The sequence below is a fragment of the Phoca vitulina genome, unplaced genomic scaffold (assembly GCF_004348235.1).
Source record: "Phoca vitulina isolate PV1807 unplaced genomic scaffold, GSC_HSeal_1.0 scaffold10, whole genome shotgun sequence".
NCBI lineage: Eukaryota > Metazoa > Chordata > Mammalia > Carnivora > Phocidae > Phoca > Phoca vitulina.
This window is the reverse complement of record NW_022589713.1, coordinates 504,347-522,755: the sequence shown is the minus strand read 5'-3', so window position 1 is coordinate 522,755 and position 18,409 is coordinate 504,347.

Below are 18,409 nucleotides of genomic sequence, written 5' to 3'. Positions count from 1 at the left end.
GAGAGTTTATCAATCACCAATATAGGAGAAAATATAAAGATAGGAAAAAATCATGGATCCCTTTTCTTGTGGATCTTACCACCTAATGGTTGGAGGTTTTCAGGGGTTCCAGAAGTGAGACTGTCTCTCTCTCTCTTTCCTTCTCTCTTTCTCTCCCTCCCTCCCCCTGCTCCCACACACATACACACGCACATACAGATGGAATGACCTATCTATGTATGGGGAAGGTTGTGACACTATTCATATCCACCTGGATTTCTTTGTGCTTCTTGCCCTTTCCTTGTCCTTTGGTATCAGGATTGTTGAAGCCCTGACTTGTTGGTCTAGGCTGGTGCTGGAGGGAGAGAGAGAGAGAAACCTCAGACTCCAGTGGAGCTAAGGTTAGTAGCAGATCTTCTGAAACAGTGGTTCTCAAACGTTTTATCCTTAGGACGCATTTACACTCTTAAAAATTATTGAGGGCCCCAAAGAGCTTTTGTTTATGTGTTGTATCTATTTAGATTTACCATCTTAGAAATTATTTATTAATTCACTTAAAATAGCACAAATAAATTCATTACTTATTACATAAATAAATTTTTAACAAAAAATAATCACATTTTTCAAAAGCAAATGAGAAGAGTAGCATTGTTCTACTTTTTTATTTTTCTTCAAATCTCTTTAATGTCTGGCTTAATAGAGGGCAGCTGGATTCTCAGATTGGCTTCTAAACTCAGATTGCAATCTCACATGTTAAGTTGGCTCTAGAAAGCTCTACTGTACACTTGTGAGAGAATGTGAGTACAAAAGACAAATAACGTCTTAGTATTGATTTAAAAATAGTTTTGATCCTACAGACCCCTGTGATGAAGGCTGAAAACACACTCCTTAAGGTGATTTTAAAGGAAGGAATTTGGGGACCATCAGAAAGCTGGCAGGCAGTGTCAGGGAGTGGAAGTAGGGCCATGGTTCTACAATTAGAGCCCTAATTCTACTACTTACTAGCTGTGCAACCTTGGAAAGGTTATTTATGCCTCAATTTTTCCATCTTTAAAATGGAGTTCTTAATAGGATCTGCCTCTAATGGCTGTTGTGAAGCTTAGTGAGATAATGCAAGCAAAGTGTTTAGCTAATAAGTGTTCAATATTAGCTTTGTTTCTTTGGTTTTTATTACTATTAAAGTGCCAATCCATTATGAACCTGTTTCCTCATCTGCCAAATGAGACCTATCTGGATGGTCTCCGAAGGTCTTATCCAGCTTTAGCATTCTGTGATTTTGCTCCAAAGTCTTCCTTTCCTACATTAGAGATGGGTAGTAGGGGGAAAGGTATATATAATTTTAAGCACTTAATTTTCTGTTGTTTTTGGTAATTAACCACTCTCCCATCCCCACTTTATAAATCTATTAAAAACTTTCAAGGGCTTTAAGAATAAAACTTTGTGAAAAAATTGTTATTTCCTTGAGAAAAATTAAATTTAGCCCTTTCAGTTGGAGCCAGGAGAGATACCAGAGCAAAAAGAAATTTAAAAGTTTGTTTCCAGGTCCCATGGTGGTTTCAGGTCAAAGTCATAATAAGGTTTATCTCATGTCTAAATTTAATTGAAAGGTAAATGAAACTATGGTGAGAGATATTGCTGACTCCTCAGTTTACGAAATACACAGACTAGGTAATAGCCTTTTACATGGAAAAAGAAAGCAAGGATCCCAGATTCATAGAGCAGGGATAGAGGAGAAAAAACAGGGATGAGAAAGCATATTGAAAAGCAAACATTAGACTTGCAGTTTTTGATTGAGGACCCAGAGCAAAAGAAATCAATAAAAATGCTTTGGTTTATTTTTTTTCTCCATTTTCACTTAAGTAGTAGTCTCTAATACAATGAAAAGCAGGCACAAAACATATTAGAAAGGAAATAAGACAAATGATCTCAGAAGTCATAGGAAGTGCAACATGTGTTGCGTGCTGCTTAGTTTAAATTTACTGGAACCTGGTTATAAGAGTCCTGTGGGAAGGTATGAGGATTTGCATATAAGGACTTTATAGCAAGGGGATTCTTTGAGGAAATCTTGAGAACACCATAGCTAAAGCACTGTTGCTTGTCATGGCTCTCAAGGAAGTACAGTAGCAAGGCTTGACTTTGGTGTGAAAATGTGCTGGGATCCAAATCACAGAAACTTATACTGATAGCAAGAAGTAATATCATGATGACAAATATAATATAATAATGCTAAAATCATATGCTTAGAAATGACTATCAGGATAGCAACTTTAGAGGTTATAGATAGAATCGGTAACCTGATATGAAATCCTATTGGTAATTTTGATACTACTGACATTACTAGAGTGGTGCTTAATGTGGACTTTTCCATCAAAATCTGTTTGATACCATAATGGAAAGCATGAGGTCTTGCAGGGTAGGGAATGAGCTCAGATTGAACAAGCAAACCACCTCTGACAAGGAGGGATGTGTTTGTGCTCAGAAGAAAAGGATAATAGATTAAGAACTCTTTTACTTGTAATCACTGAAAAAATGAATAATATTTTTCATCTTTTTAAAAAATATGTAAATATGAAGGAGCCAAATCTGATTTGTTCCCCTTTGCAACCTGCAGTTATCTCTTGACCTTATCCTATATGGAACTATCCTATATGTTTCCTTATCAAAGCTGTTATCTGCCTAAGTCTCTCATCTATCCCAGAAAGTATACGAAAAGAGTGCTGACATGGCAGAGGGTCACAGATGCACCCTATGAGTCCTTCTTTTTGTGCTGAGCAAATATGTTCCCAATTCTGGCCCCACATAGCTCTCCTGAACTGGAGACACTCAATTCTGGCTGATACTTTTCAAAGAGCTGGGAAGTGGTTGTGTGGCTACATGATGCTATGGCGGGTATGCATACTGATAGCTGTGTCTGGGAGCAGGCATCCAGACAAGGGCCCATCAAAATGGCAAGGGGAAATGAATAGCAAGAGAAGCAGGAACACCTTTTCTCCCCAAAGGACTGAGTGAGTTGACCTGTGGGCAGACAGACCTCTATTGATGCAATTAGAAGGTGCCTGGCATCCTTTTGGGCACACTTTTGGTACTTGAGCATCCTCTTGGTGTCAAGTAACAGTTTGATTGAAGTCCTTAGACAGTACAACTGAGTGGGACACATACATGTAATATGTTTCTTTGATGATTAATTCAGAGAAAAGGCTTCAAACTGGTTTCTTTTCTCAATTTATACAGTAGGCAATCTGCTTCAGGAAGTATGACATTTAAATTCCAGTACTGTCTGTCCTTTGTGATAACTGGCACTTTAACAAAACTCTGCTGAAATAGGAAGGGTTGTAAGTGTGTTCATCTCCTTAAAACTGCTGGAGAGAATTTAGAGAGGTGAGTTCCCAATATTGACTTTGGTATGGATTTGTGAAAATATTTTAACTTCTCTGTTACTCACTTCTCATCTTTCAAAATTAGATGCTTTCCTGTGGGAGATATTTTCCAATTCTCAGCTCACCCATATCTAGTTCTTTTCACCTTTTGGGTGTGTGAAAGGTTTCTATTTCCCAACTTGTTTTGCAGTTCAGTAGGGCCATGAGACCAATATTGGCCAGAGTCATGGGTAGAAGTAATGTGTGTCATTTCCAATCAGAGCATTTCATTGCTAGTGGAAGACCTCCAGCATTCTTTTGCCTGTGTTCCTGCAACCAGAAATGTTCCAGATGGAGCTTCCATAAGCCTGAGTACTAGTGAGAAGCTATGGAGCAGAGCTCCCTCCCCACCTTCACCTGCATCACCATCATTGCCAGCTGGACTTATAATGTGAGCAAAGAATAAAGTTTTGTTTCACGTTTCTAGGATATAAATGTCAGTTGTCACCACAGCGTAACTTATTCTGATTGATACATGCCCATTGCTTGATTCTTCAACTAAAAGATTATTTTGTTAGTTTTTAATCCTTTTTCAACACACAGGCCCTTCGTTCTCAGGCTTTAGAATGTATCAGAATCACATCCTGTTTGTTTGATTTACAGATTCCTGGGTCTTACTTCCAGAGGGTCAGACCTGGTATGTCTTCTGTGAATTCCAAGAACCTGCTTTTAAACAAAACAAAACAAACAAAACAAAACAAAACAAAACACACCAAACAAAACACCAAACAAAAAAACAGAGTTTTTTAAATGATTCTGATTCAGGAGGAAGGACCACACTTCAGGAAATGTTGTAAATTTGTATCATGCTATTAAGACTTTGGCTATTATTTCTCAAGTTCTCCTAGTCAGACATGTTCAGATATTAGTAAAAGGTTAAAGGCATTTAGGGCAGGAGTAAGTGTAATGAATATAAAGTTCACCAGCTCTCTTTCAAGGTTGCATGAAGCAAAGATAAAGTGAAGACACAGAAGTAGTGATTAATAGACACAACCACTTTCTAAATGAGAATTCTAAAGATTGTAAATCATTTGAAAATTGAAGTGATGACCTGGAAAACAAGTCAAAATTAAGAAATATCAAGTAAGAAATGGATTTGAAGAAGGGAAAGTAGAAAACGTTGAGATAATTCCCTTATAGTTGATTTGGGAGGGAGGTGGAGAGCAGGAGCCAGAGGGACGTTAGACTCTATGTGAAAGGGCCAGAGGAGGAGGAAGTTGTGTTTAACTCCACTTGTGGGCTTTGTTTTGTACCTAGAATTCTGAGGTTGACTCACGGTCTTGATATAGTACTGCCATTTACAAAGGGTGTGGTTTTCTGTGGATCTAAGGAAGTGTTTTGGGGCCCTCTGGAAGTGAGTTTTACAGAAGGAATTCTGTGAGTTCACAGAAGGAATTTGCTCCTCTAAATTTCAAAATAAAAGATATATATTTTTTTTAAGATTTTATTTATTTATTTGAGAGAGAGAATGAGAGAGAGAGAGAGCACATGAGAGGGGGGAGGGTCAGAGGGAGAAGCAGACTCCCTGCTGAGCAGGGAGCCTGATGTGGGACTCGATCCTGGGACTCCAGGATCATGACCTGAGCCGAAGGCAGTCACTTAACCAACTGAGCCACGCAGGCACCCTCAAAATAAAAGATATTTTTGATATCCACCCCCAGCTATCTATCATTTCCCATACCTACTGTAGAGCTTGTTTGTAGATGTGTAAATTTTAGTAGCATTGCACCAATTCCATAAGTTCTGCTTTTGGTGGGATAGAATCATATAGGGATTCTTCCTTTTGCTATTTATCATGGATAGTGGGGGACTACATGTATGTAACTACTAAAAGCAGCAGTGGAGTCAGCAGCAGCATGGTGTCTTCAGGAGGTAAGTCCATTTGAACCTGTGTGGTCTACTTACTTCAGAAATACGTGTATAGAAAAGAACCAACCACCCACAGCAGAGCCATCCATAAGAAATGGAGAGGGAGGGGCATATTAGGGTTAGTGTAAAGGGAAGCAGGGGGCAATACCCATCTGGGGCTTTAAACCAAGGAGACGGCCTAGCAAAAATGGAGGTGGTTCTGCTAGCTAATATTTGAGGTGTTCCTGAAATCATGGTCTTATACATTGAGCTGTTAATTTTCCCATCCCTTGCTGTCTTCAAGGCGCAAATCACATAAGGCTCCACCTGCACCCACCATTACTAACACGCTGCTTAGTCTGTCCTTGAGTGATTTCTCTTCCCCTGCAAGGTTGCCTTGCTGGCCCTTGTAAAGATACGTTATTTGTATAAACATCTGAGGAAAGGGAGCAGAAGCAGGGGGCTGCATGATTTTCTTGGGTTCCTTACTGAATGTTGGCCTGGGTCCTTCACTCTACATCCCCTCTAACCTGAAGGAGTTCAGAGTATGTCAACCCAAAATATGCCATTCTGGCATAGGATTATTTTGAGCTGAAGGCAGTTGAGAAAAAGCCACCCGGGATGAACTCTCTGCCTTCCCCTGTCTGCCTTGAAGCAGAACATAAGTTCCCCCTGTGAAGGTGTCAGCCCCACCTCCACTTCCCATACCAGAAAGGGGATAATAGCCTTATCACTGGGGATGAGATGACATAAAAAAAAAAAATCAACATAAACCTTACTAACTGGCTCTTATCTTCCACCAGTTTCCCCATATATTTGCCTTTCCATACTTTGCTACTCCAGACGCTCAGTTTTCTTTGCCTTGTCACTTCTCTAAAAAATTATTTTCCTTTGCCAAGATGCTTTATAAGTCCAAGTTCTAACTACCCCTTTGAGTTACTCATCACTGAGTGCTCTTGTGTAAATGCACAATGCACATGTTAATAGACTTTTGTTCCTTTTCTTCTTGTTAATGTATCTTTTGCCAGTCTAACTTACAGGGCCCTAGCTGGAGAACCTAAGATGGGGTTTTTTCCTTCCCCTGAAACCCTATGTCCTACTTTTCATGCCATAATTTTAATGATTTATTTATTTATTTGAGAGAGAGAGAGAGAGAGAGACTTACTTCACACCAGCAGGGGGAGGGGCAGAGGGAGAAGCAGACTCCCCGTTGAGCAGGGAGCCTGATGAGGGACTCAGTCCCAGGACCCTGGGATCATGACCTGAGCCGAAGGCAGACACTTAACTGACTGAGCCACCCAGGTGCCCCTTTAATTTTAATGATTTTTAACTCATATACTTTAGAAAGAAAATTTTTATTGCAAGAGAGAGAAAGCCAAGTTGGCCTAACATATGCAGAAAAAAAAGTATGATTGCACAAATATGTTGTGTGTACATGTATGTCTAAATGTCATATACTTGAAAAGTCCAGGGATATCTGAGTTCAGGTATGACTAGAGTGACACACTCAAACAGTGTTGAAGAATCTGTTTTCCTCCATCCTGCTTTTTTCTCAGTTGTTTTTCTCCATTAGATTCTCCTTAAGAGATGGTAAATATTCTCTTAACTTGCATTCTTCTAGATTAGCAAAATCAGTGGGAGGAGAGTACCAGTTTCTCTGGAATTTTAGCAGAAAGTCTTGGGCTGATGGCTGTTAGCTCTGACTGGCCTGTCTTGAGTCCTATTCCATCCTTGAATCTGTTACTGTGAACGTTCAGGTGGACTGTGCTAATAGGCCAGGTCTTGGCTATGTACCCACCCCTGAATATTGAAGTTAGGGTAAATTTCACCTGAACCATATGAAAAGAGATTAGGGAAGGGAGTAGTTCCCCAAAGGAAAATCAGAATATTCTTACCAGAAAAGGGAGAAATAGCTGCTAGAAGACAAAACTCCAGACTGTCCACAGCAGAAGGTATATTAAAATCTCCTGTTTAAAAGTGAAATTTGAAGTTTTTAGGTTCTAATAAATAGCCAAGAGAGGATGAGAATTGGATTTACTTCTTTCTCATTCACTTTATCAACCAGTCAGTATAGGAAGTGAAAAAAATCCAGTTCTCAGGAGAAACATCCTTTATTTGACCTGATTTAGGAATCAGGAGAGAATTTGCATAATAGGATTAACATTGCTTCTTATTAGTGCCAGATAGGCTGAAGCTCTTCAGGATTTCTATTATAAACTTCTACTTTACTCTAATATCTATAGGGAAGAAAAACTTTTTTGCTTCCTCCCTGCTAGGTTCTTTGGTTGATCTAATAATTAAATTGACATGAGACAGATTAACAGGAGAAAATTTAATTTTGAATGTATGAGAATTTATAAAAATGAGATTCAAATAAGTGGCCAGGGAAGGAAACTTTTATACCTTTTAAAGAAACAATTATTTGTGAAGAATTGACAAAGAAATTTGGACTTGGAATAGCAAATTTATTAATAAAGAAGTAACAAGATTTGTTTATGCAGCCTTCTTGGCCCTGAATTCCGTATCTTTAGCAGTAAGGATGCCCTCTATCCTCCAGGTGCAGGGACAGTACCCTTCACATAGGGAATTTATTTCCTGCTTTTGGGAGGCAAAGGATGGCCAGAATGTCCTTCTTGCACCAGCTGTTTAAGTAATTTTAATTCAGAATGGTCAGCGTGTCAAAGTGGCATATTTTGGGGTGGCATATTTTGCTTCTTCTTGTATCCAAACTTGTCATTTTTGTCAATGAGATCTATCTTGTCATATGCACAATTCATCATGTATTTCATTATTTTATGTCAGGAGCAAGAGTCTTCACTGCTTTGTATAATGAAAAGCAACTAGTTATTGTTTTTAAACATTGCTTTTAAAGATGTGAAGCAAAGTTTACCTTTTATTAAGGAAATTTCACTGAAAATAAAAACTACAGAATTTTTCTGCGACAGAATCTTTTACATTCTTTTTTTTTTTTTTAAAGATTTTTATTTGTTTAACTGACAGAGAGAGACACAGCGAGAGAGGGAACACAAGCAGGGGGAGCAACAGGCAGAGTGAGAAGCAGGCAGAGGGAGAAGCAGGCTCCCCACTGAGCAGGGAGTCCCATGTGGGGCTCGATCCCAGCACCCTGGGATCATGACCTGAGCTGAAGGCAGAAGCTTAACCACTGAGCCACCCAGGAACCCCAGAATCTTTTACATTCTTAAGTGTGTATTAATAAAGTGGGCTCTGGTCAAACCCCAGCCCTGCACTGAATGAGCTGGGTGACCTGGGTAAGTTACTTTGCCTCAAGTGTAAAAGGGTATAAGATGAGAAACTTTCTCCTAGTATTGCATGAGGATTAAATAAGTGAATGCATGTAAAAACCTTGGAACAGTGGCACATTGTTAGGATTCAATAGATATTAACTATTCTAACCTTTTAGATGTAGATGACCTGAATTGTTAATTCCTTTCATACAGTTCTTTGTTTGATAATTTTATGTGCAGGAACTGCTGGTTTGAGATTTGCAGCCTAAATATTTCTTACCCAGTCTTTATAAAAAATTCCACACTGGGATGAAGTTTTAAGTGAAGCAAATTCTAACTTCTAAATGGTTATAGTTACCATGAAAAAGAGAAAAATAAACTAACCAGAAAAATTATTTTTAAAAAAGCAATCAGTTTTTTTTTTTTTATGGCTGAGTATATATATATATACCACCTCTTCTTTATCCATGGATCAAAAAAAAAAAAAGTGAAATCTTGCCATTTGCAGTGACATGGATGGAGATAGAGTGTATTATGCTAAGTGATGTGGAATTCAAGAAACAAAACAGATGAATATAGGGGAAAGAAAAAAAAATAGAGGGAGGCAAACCATAAGAGACTCTTAACTATAGAAAACAAACAGGGTTGATGGAGGGGGGTGGGTGGGGAATGGGCTAAAATGGGTGATGGTAATTAAGGAGGCACTTGTGTTGAGCACTGGGTGTTATATGTAAGTGATGAATCACTAAATTCTATTCCTGAAGCTAATACTACAATTATGTTAAATAACTAGAATTTAAATAAAAATTTGAAACATTAAAAAAAATAAAATAAAAAAGCAGTCAGTTCTTCATTATTGACAAAAATAAAAACCTAGGCATTTAAACACATAAGCAGTTGGAGAAACTGATTGATAAATGTACTTAAGATACAAAACATTCAAAAGTGCCTGGGTGGTACAGTTGGTACAGTGCCAGACTCTTAGTTTTGGCTGGGGTGGTGATTGCTGGATCCTGGGATCCAGCCTGCAAGCAAGAGTAGATGACGATTGAAGCCCATTACATTAGATAGTTCTTTAACTATCCTGCATCGAGCTCCACACTCAGCTTGGAGTCTGCTTGAGTTTCTCTCTCCCTCTGCCCCCCAAACCTGTGTGTGCTCTCTCTCAAATGAATAAATAAGTCTTTTTTTTTAAAAAAAAGATATAAAACATTCAAAGGTATACATATTGTAAACTCATATAAATAATCACTCTCAAGGGGGAGGAGATGGAGGAGGAAAAAAGGGGAGGAGAAACTAGTATGCCAGTTTGGGGCCTGGTTAAATCTATGCTGCTTTCTTTTCTTCATCCCAGATTCTACTCTCTGGTGTTTCTGATCCCAATTTTGTGATTTGACGACTTCTTCATATCTCCCTTTTCTAGCTTCATGATGCTGAACTGCTTCTGAGTCTGATTTACTCTCATGTAACACTCCAAAGTGGATGTTTCGATGTAGGATCCAGTCCTGGTGAAACAAGGGGCACATTTGGTGAGTTCAGAGGAGGAAAAAATTCTTTTCTAGTTGTTTAACTAAATTGAGCTTTCAATCTAAGAGAATGGTAGGCCTGATATTTCTTAGGAAATAATTTCAATAGACCAGTGAAGATATTGCAATTTAAAAATTCATCTGATAACAGCACAGCGTCACAATTAATAAGACCATCCTTCAGTTGGTTAGTTTAGTCAAAACATCAATTGTACTGAGTATTTAACTGAATTGGCCCATGTGGTATTTGCTTTTATCTTTTTTCCTCTAAGGTTTTATGTTGAAATTTGTGGATTTTACCCAGAAGGAATATTTGATATCTTGGCATTAATGACCAAGTTACTACCAGATCTGTATAAAAATAGAGCACAACCCAAATAATTTGTTAAAATAAAACAAAATTATCAGTGGGTCTCTAATTTTTTATGTGGAAAAGTGATTCATTAATGTAGGGCAAAATTTAAAGAACTATCTAATGTAATGGGCTTCAATCATCATCTATTCTTGCTTACTTTACCCTGATTTCCCCAAATTGGCTTTAAAAAGAAAGCTTTTGAAAGTCATTTTTCAGTTTTTTTTTTAATTATAAAAGTGATAAATGTGGAACACTATGAAGCTATTAGAAGCAACAGACAAGATTTGCACATACTATAGATAGATCTTAATGTACTTCTGAATGAAAAGCAGTAATCATGAAAGAAATATCACAATACCATTTATGCAATTAAAAATACACATATCAAAGCAGCAATACATTTTACTGCACAGGACCATGGTTTCCTATGGGAAAGGAATGGGAGTAAAAGATTAAAAAACAAGAGAGACAAGAGAGAGGTCTTGTAAGAACAAATAATGACAATGTATATGCTCCTAAGACCAATAAAAAAAATTAAGTATAATAAATACTTACTATAAAAGGTAAATAAAAACATATTCATTAATTTGGTCCTACAAAATAATCACCATTGACATTTTTATCTATTCATTTACAGCCTTTTCCTTTTTCTTTTTTTTAGAGAAACATTTTTAAGGCTTTCTGTATGGTTTTCTGAGGACAAAAAGATATAGAGTTGTTCATAACAATTTGAAATTTGTGCTTTATTCTCTTACCTGTTTTTTGGTACACATACAAGCTGCTTTACTTTATTACCTGTTTTCCCCTTCCTAATTTACCGTTTCCCCCCTTCTTTCTGTCTTCCTGCAGAAAATCTGAGTTGAAATGTTCAGGGGTGGTTGGAAATATGGTCCAGATCTCAAGGGAACAGCCTGGGTGATGATAATGATGTGAGTGGTATCAGCTTCTAAATTCCATTCATTTAAGTCAGACAGAGAAAGACAAATACCATATGACTTCACTCATGTGGAATTGAAGAAACAAAATAAAAGAAACCAAGGAAAACAAGACAAACAGAAAAAAAACCAAACCAGACTCTTAAATACAGATGATGGTTGCCAGAGGGGAGGTAGGTTGAGGGATGGATGAAATAGATAAAAGTGATTAAAAGGTACAGACTTTCAGTTATAAGATAAATAAGTCATGGAGATGGAAAGTACAGCATATGGAATATAGTCAATAAGATCATAATAATGTGTTTGGTGACAGATGGTGACTACACTTATCCTGGTGAACAATGGGTAATGTATAGAGAGATTTTTTTTTTTTTTTTAGTATAGTTGACATTAGTTTCAGGTATATAACATAGCGATTGGCCAAGTTTACACATTATGCTAAGTTCACTGTAAGTGTAGCTAGTATCTGTTACCATACATCGATATTACAGTATTACTGACTATATTCCTTATGCTGTGCTTTTTATTCCCATGAATTGTTCATTTCATAACTGGAAGCCTGGATATCCTACTCCTTCTCATCCATTTTGTGTGTGCACACACACACACACAAACACACGCACCACTTCTTCCTTATTCATTCATCTGTTGATGGACACTGACTTAGGTTGCTTTCGTATCTTGGCTATTGAAAAATAATGCTGCAGTAAACATAGGAGTGCATATTTCCTTTTGAATTAATGTCTTCATTTTCTTTGGGTAAATACCCAGTAGTGAAATTACTGGATCATATGGTAGTTCTATTTTTAATTTTTTGAGGAAACTCCATACTGTTTTTCACAGCAGCTGCGCCAATTTACATTGCCACCAACAGTGCATGAGGGTTCCTTTCTCTCCACATCCTCACCAAAACTTGTTATTTCTTGTGTTTTTTATTTTAGCCATCTGACAGGTGATATCTCATTGTGGTATTTTTGTTTTGTTTTTTGTTTTTTGGAATTGAGCCAGAGATTTTATTTTTTAAGTTTAAATTAACCATATAGTACATCATTAGTTTCTGATGTAGTGTTCTATGATTCATCAGTTGCATATAACATCCAGTGCTCATCACATCATGTGCCCTCCTTAATGCCCATCACCCAGTTACCCCATCCCCCCACTTACCTCCTCTTCCGCAATCCTCAGTTTATTTCCTGGAATCAAGAGTCTCTCATGTGATTTTTTTCCCCTTCAGTTTTCCCTTCCTTCCCCTATGATCCTCTGTGTTATTTCTTATATTCCACATATGAATGAAACCGTATGATAATTGTCTTTCTCTGATTGATTTATTTCACTTAGCATAATACTCTCCAGTTCCATCCATATCAATGTAAATGGTAGGTATTCATCCTTTCTGATGGGTGAGTAATATTCCATTGTATATATGAGCCACATATTCTTTATCCATCCATCTGTTGAAGGACATCTCCACTCCTTCCACAGTTTGGCTATTGTGGACATTGCTACTATGAACGTTGGGGTGCATGTGCCCCTTCTTTTCACTATATCCGTATCTTTGGGGTAAATACCCAGTAGTGCAATCACTGGGTCATAGGGTAGCTCTATTTTTAACTTCTTGAGGAACCTCCATACTGTTTTCCACAGTGGCTGTACCAACTTGCATTCCCACCAACAGTGTAAAAGGGTTCCCCTTTCTCCACATCTTCACCAACAATTTGTTGTTCCCTGTCTTGTTAATTTTAGCCATTCTAAGTGGTGTGTGATTTGTGTGATTTGTGTGATTTGTATTTCCCTGGTGGCAAGTGATGTGGAGCATTTTTTCATGTGTCTGTTGGCCATTTGTATGTTTTCTTTGGAGAAATGTCTGTTCATGTCTTCTGCCCATTTCTTGACTGGATTATTTGTTTTTTGGGTGTTGAGTTTGAGAAGTTCTTTATAGATTTTGGGTACTAGCCCTTTATCTGATAATGTCATTTGCAAATATCTTCTCACATTCTGTAGGTTTCCTTTTAGTTTTGTTGACTGTTTCCTTTGCTGTGCAGAAGTTTTCTATCTTGATGAAGTCCCAATAGTTCATTTTTGCCTTTGTTTCCCTTGCCTTTGGAGATGTGTCTAGCAAGAATTTGCTGCAGACGACGTTGAAGAGGTTGCTGTCTGTGTTCTCCTTTAGGATTTTGATGGATTCCTGTCTCACATTGAGGTCTTTCATCTATTTTCAGTTTATCTTTGTGTATGATGTAAGAAAATGGCCCAGTTTTATTCCTCTACATGTGGCTGTCCAATTTTCCCAGCACCATTTATTGAAGAGATTGTCTTTTTTCCATTGGATATTTGTTCATGCCTTGTTGAAGATTAGTTGACCATAGAGTTGAGGGTCCATTTCTGGGCTCTGTATTCTGTTCCATTGATCTATGTGTCTGTTTTTGTGCCAGTACCATGCTGTTTTGATCACAGCTTTGTGATACAGCTTGAAGTCAGCCATTGTGATACCCTCAGCTTTGGTTTTCTTTTTCAACATTCCCCTGGCTATTTGGGGTCTTTTCTGGTTCCATACAAATTTTAGGATTGTTTGTTCCAGTTCTGTGAAAAATGTCAGTGGTATTTTGATAGGGATTGCATTGAATGTGTAGATTGCTCTGGACAGCATAGACATTTTCACAATGTTTATTCTTCCAATCCATGAGCATGGAATGTTTTTCCATCTCTTTGTGTCTTCCTCAATTTCTTTCATAAGTGTTCTGTTGTTTCTAGAGTACAGATCCTTTACCTCTTTGGTTAGGTTTATTTGTAGGTATCTTATGGTTTTTGGTGCAATTGTACGTGGGATCAATTCCTTAATTTCTTTTTCCTTAGTCACATTGTTAGTGTATAGAAATGCAACTGATTTCTGTGCATTGATTTTGTATCCTGCCATGTTGCTGAATTACTGTATGAGTTCTGGCAATTTTGGGGTGGAGTCTTTTGGCTTTCCCACATAAAGTATCATGTCATTTGTGAAGAGTGAGAGTTTGACTTCTTTGAATTTGAGTACATTTTATTTCTTTTTGTTGTCTGATTGCCGAGGCTAGGACTTCTAGTACTATGTTGACTAATAGTGGTGAGAGTGGGCATCCCTGTCGTGTTCCTGACCTTAAAGAAAAGCTCTTAGTTTTCCCCATTGAGAATGATATTTGCTGTGGGTTTTTCATAGATGGCTTTTATGATATTGAGGTATGTTCCTTCTATCCCTATACTTTGAAGAGTTTTAATGAAGAAAGGATGCTGTATTTTGTCAGATGCTTTTTCTGCATCAATTGAGAGGATCATATGGTTCTTGTCTTTTATTAATGTGACCTATCACGTTGATTGATTTGTGAATTTTGAGCCACCCTTGCATCCCAGGAATAAATCCCACTCAAAAACCTCCCAAAAAACAAGATTCCAGGGCCAGATGGCTTCCCAGGGGGATTCTACCAAACATTTAAAGAAGAAATAATACCTATTCTCCTGAAGCTGTTTCAAAAAATAGAAATGGAAGGAAAACTTCCAAACTTGTTCTATGAGGCCAGCATTACCTTAATCCCAAAACCAGACAAAGACCCCATCAAAAGGGAGAATTACAAACCAATATCCCTGATGTACATGGATGCCAAAATACTCACCAAGATACTAGCAAATAGGATCCAACAGTACATTAAAAGGATTATTAATTGTGGTTTTGATTTGCATTTCCCTGATGATGAGTGATGTTCAGCATCTTTTTCATGTGTCTGTTGGCCATCTATATGTCTTCTTTGGAAAAATGTCTATTCAGGTCCTCTGCCCATTTTTATTTGGATTATTTTTTGATGTTGGGTTGTGTTAACCCCTTATTAGATATGTTATTTGCAAGTATCTTCTCCTAGTCAGTAGATTACATTTCACATTTTTGTTTTGTTGATGGTTTCCTTCACTGTGCAAAAGCTTTTCATTTTGGTGTAGCCCCAACAGTTTATTTTTGCTTTGGTTTCTCTTGCCTTAGGAGACATATCTAGAAAAATGTTGCTACAGCTGATGTCAGAGAGATTACTACCTGTGTTCTCTTGGAATTTTATTGTTTCTCTTCTCATATTTAAGTATTTAATCTATTTTTAGTTTATTTTTGTGTATGGTGTTAAAAAGTGGTCCAGTTTCATTCTTTTACATGTAGCTGTCCAATTATCCCAGCACCATTTATTGAAGAGACCATTCTTCCTCCATTGTATATTCTTACCTCCTTTGCCATAGATTAATTGACCATATAATTGTATTTCTGGGCTCTCTATTCTGTTCCATTGATTTATGTGTCTTTTTGTGCCTGTAATATACTGTTTTGAATTACTTCATTTTGTAGTTTATCTTGAAATCTGGGATTGTAATACCTCCAGTTTTCTTTCTCATGATTGCTTTGGCTATTTTTGGTCTTTTGTGGTCCCATACAAATTTTAGGATCATTTGTTGTAGTTTGGTGAAAAATGCTGTTGGTATTTTGATAGGGATTGCATTAAATCTGTAGATTGCTTTGGGTAATATGGACATTTTAACAATACTAATTCTTCCAGTCCATGAGCTAGAATATTTGTTTGTGTCATCTTCAGTTACTTCCATCAGTGTTCTGTAGTTGTCAGAGTACTGGTCTTTTACTTCTTTGGTTGAGTTTATTTCTAGGTACTTTATTCTTTTTGGTGCAACTTTAAATGATGTTTTTAAATTATTCTGCTACTTCATTATTACTGTATAGTAATGCTACTGATTTCTGGCATAGTTTCTTATCCTTCCACTTTACTGAATTCATTTATTACTTCTGGTAGATTTTTGGTGGAGCTTTTAGTGTTTTTTATGTATATTATCATGCCATCAGCAATTAGTGACAGCTTAACTTCTTTATCAATATGGATGCCTCTTCTTTCTCTTGTCTGCTATGGCTGGGACTTCCAATACTGTGTTGAATAAAAGTGGTGAGAGGGGAATCCCTTGTGTTGTTCTTGATCTTACAGGAAAAGCTCTGTTGAGTAAGACTTAGCCGGGTTTTTCATATATGGCCTTTATTATGTTAAGGTATGTTCCCTCAAAGCCTAGTTTGTTGAGAGTTTTTATCATGAATAGTTGCTGAATTCTGTCAAATGTTTTTTCTCCATATTGAGATATGATTTTTATTCTTACTTTTTGTTGATGTATGACGTTGTTTGATTTGCAAATATTGAACCATCCTTGCATTTCTGGAATAAATCCCACTTGATCATGGAGAAGGAAGGACCCTTTTAACATATTGTTGAATGTGGTTTGTTAATATTTTGTTGATGATTTTTACATCTGTGTTCATCAGGGATATTGGCCTGTAGTTTTCTTTTTTTGTGGTGTTTGAGTATGGTTTTGGCATTAGGGTAATGCTGGCCTCATAGAAGGTATTTGGAAGCTTTTCTTCTATTTTTTGGAATAGTTTGAGGAGTATAGGTATTAACCTTCTTTCAATGTTTGGTAGAATTCACTTGTGAATTCATCTGGTCTTGGACTGTTATTTTTTGGTAGTTTTTTGATTACCACTTCAATTTTATTACTTGCAATCTGTCTGTTCAGATTTTCTATTTCTTCCTGATTAAGTTTTGGAAGATTGTATGTTTCTAGGAATTTATCCATTTCTCTTAGGTTGCCCAATTTGTTGGCATATAATTTTTCATCATGTTATTTTATAATCCTTTGTATTTCTGTGGTGTCAGTTGTTATTTCTCTCTCATTTCTGATTTTATTTAATTGAGTTTTTTTCTTTTTTTTTTTCTTGATGAGTCAGCTATAGATTTAGAAATTTAGCTTATCTTTTCAACGAATGAGCTCTTGGTGTCATTGATCTTTTTTTTTGTCTTTATGTCATTTATTTCTTTTCTGGAACTAATTATTCCTTCTTTCTATTCATCTTGGGCTTTGTATGTTTTTCTTTTTCTAGTTCATTTAGGTGTAAGTTTAGAGTGTTTATCTGAGCTTTTTATTGTTTCTTGGGGTAAGGCTGTATTGCTATATATTTCCCTCTAGAACTGCTTTTGCTGCATCCCAAGTATTGTGGACCATTGTGTTTTCATTTTCTTTTGTCTCCATGTACTTTTTGATTTCTTTTTTGATTGCTTCATTGATTCAGTGGTTGTTTAGTATCATTTGTTTAGCCTCCACATGTTTGTGTTTTTTTCCAGTTTTTTTCTTGTGACTTATTTTTAGTTTTATACCATTGTAATCAGAAAAGATGCATGGTAGGTTTCAGTATTCTTAAATCTATTGAGGCTTGTTTTGTGACCTAATGTGATCTATTCTGGAGAATGTTCCATGTGTACTTGAAAAGAATGTGTATCCTGTTGTTTTTGGATGGAGTATTCTATATATGTGTTAGATCCATCTGGTTCAGTGTGTCATTCAAAGACACAGTGTTCAAAGAGACTGTTGATTTTCTGCCTGGGTGATCTATCCATTGATGTAAGTGGGATGTTAAAGTCCCCTACTATTACTTACTGCCATTTTGTTGTTTGTTTTCTAGTTGTCTTTGTAGTTCTTTTCCTTTCTTCCTTGCTCTTTCTTCGTGATTGATGGGTTTCTGTTGTGTTATGTTTGACTTTCTTTCTCTTTATTTTTTTGTGTATCTATTACAGGTTTTGTGTTTGTAGTTACCATGAGGTACACATATAACATTCTAAATAAATAGTAGTCTATATTAATTTGATGGTCATTTAAGTTCAAACACATTCTAAAGAGAAAAAGAAAAATTAAAAATAAGTTATTTAAGTTATTCTTTTTTACTTCCTCCTCCATGTTTTATGTGTATGTTGTCATATTTTACATCTTTTTACTTCATAATTTTCTTATGTCTATTTCTGGCCATTTCTTTTCTACTTAAAGAAGTCCTTTTACAATACTTGTAAAGCTGGTTTGGTGGTGATAAATTCCTTTATCTTTTGTATTTCTGGGAAACTCTTTATCTCTCTTTCAAATCTGAATGATAGCCTTGGTGAGTAGAATATTCTTGGTTCTATGCTTTTTCCTTTCAGCACTGTGAACATATCATGCCACTCTCTTCTGGCCTGCAAAGGTTCTGCTGAAAAATCAGCTCATAGCCTTATAGTTTTCC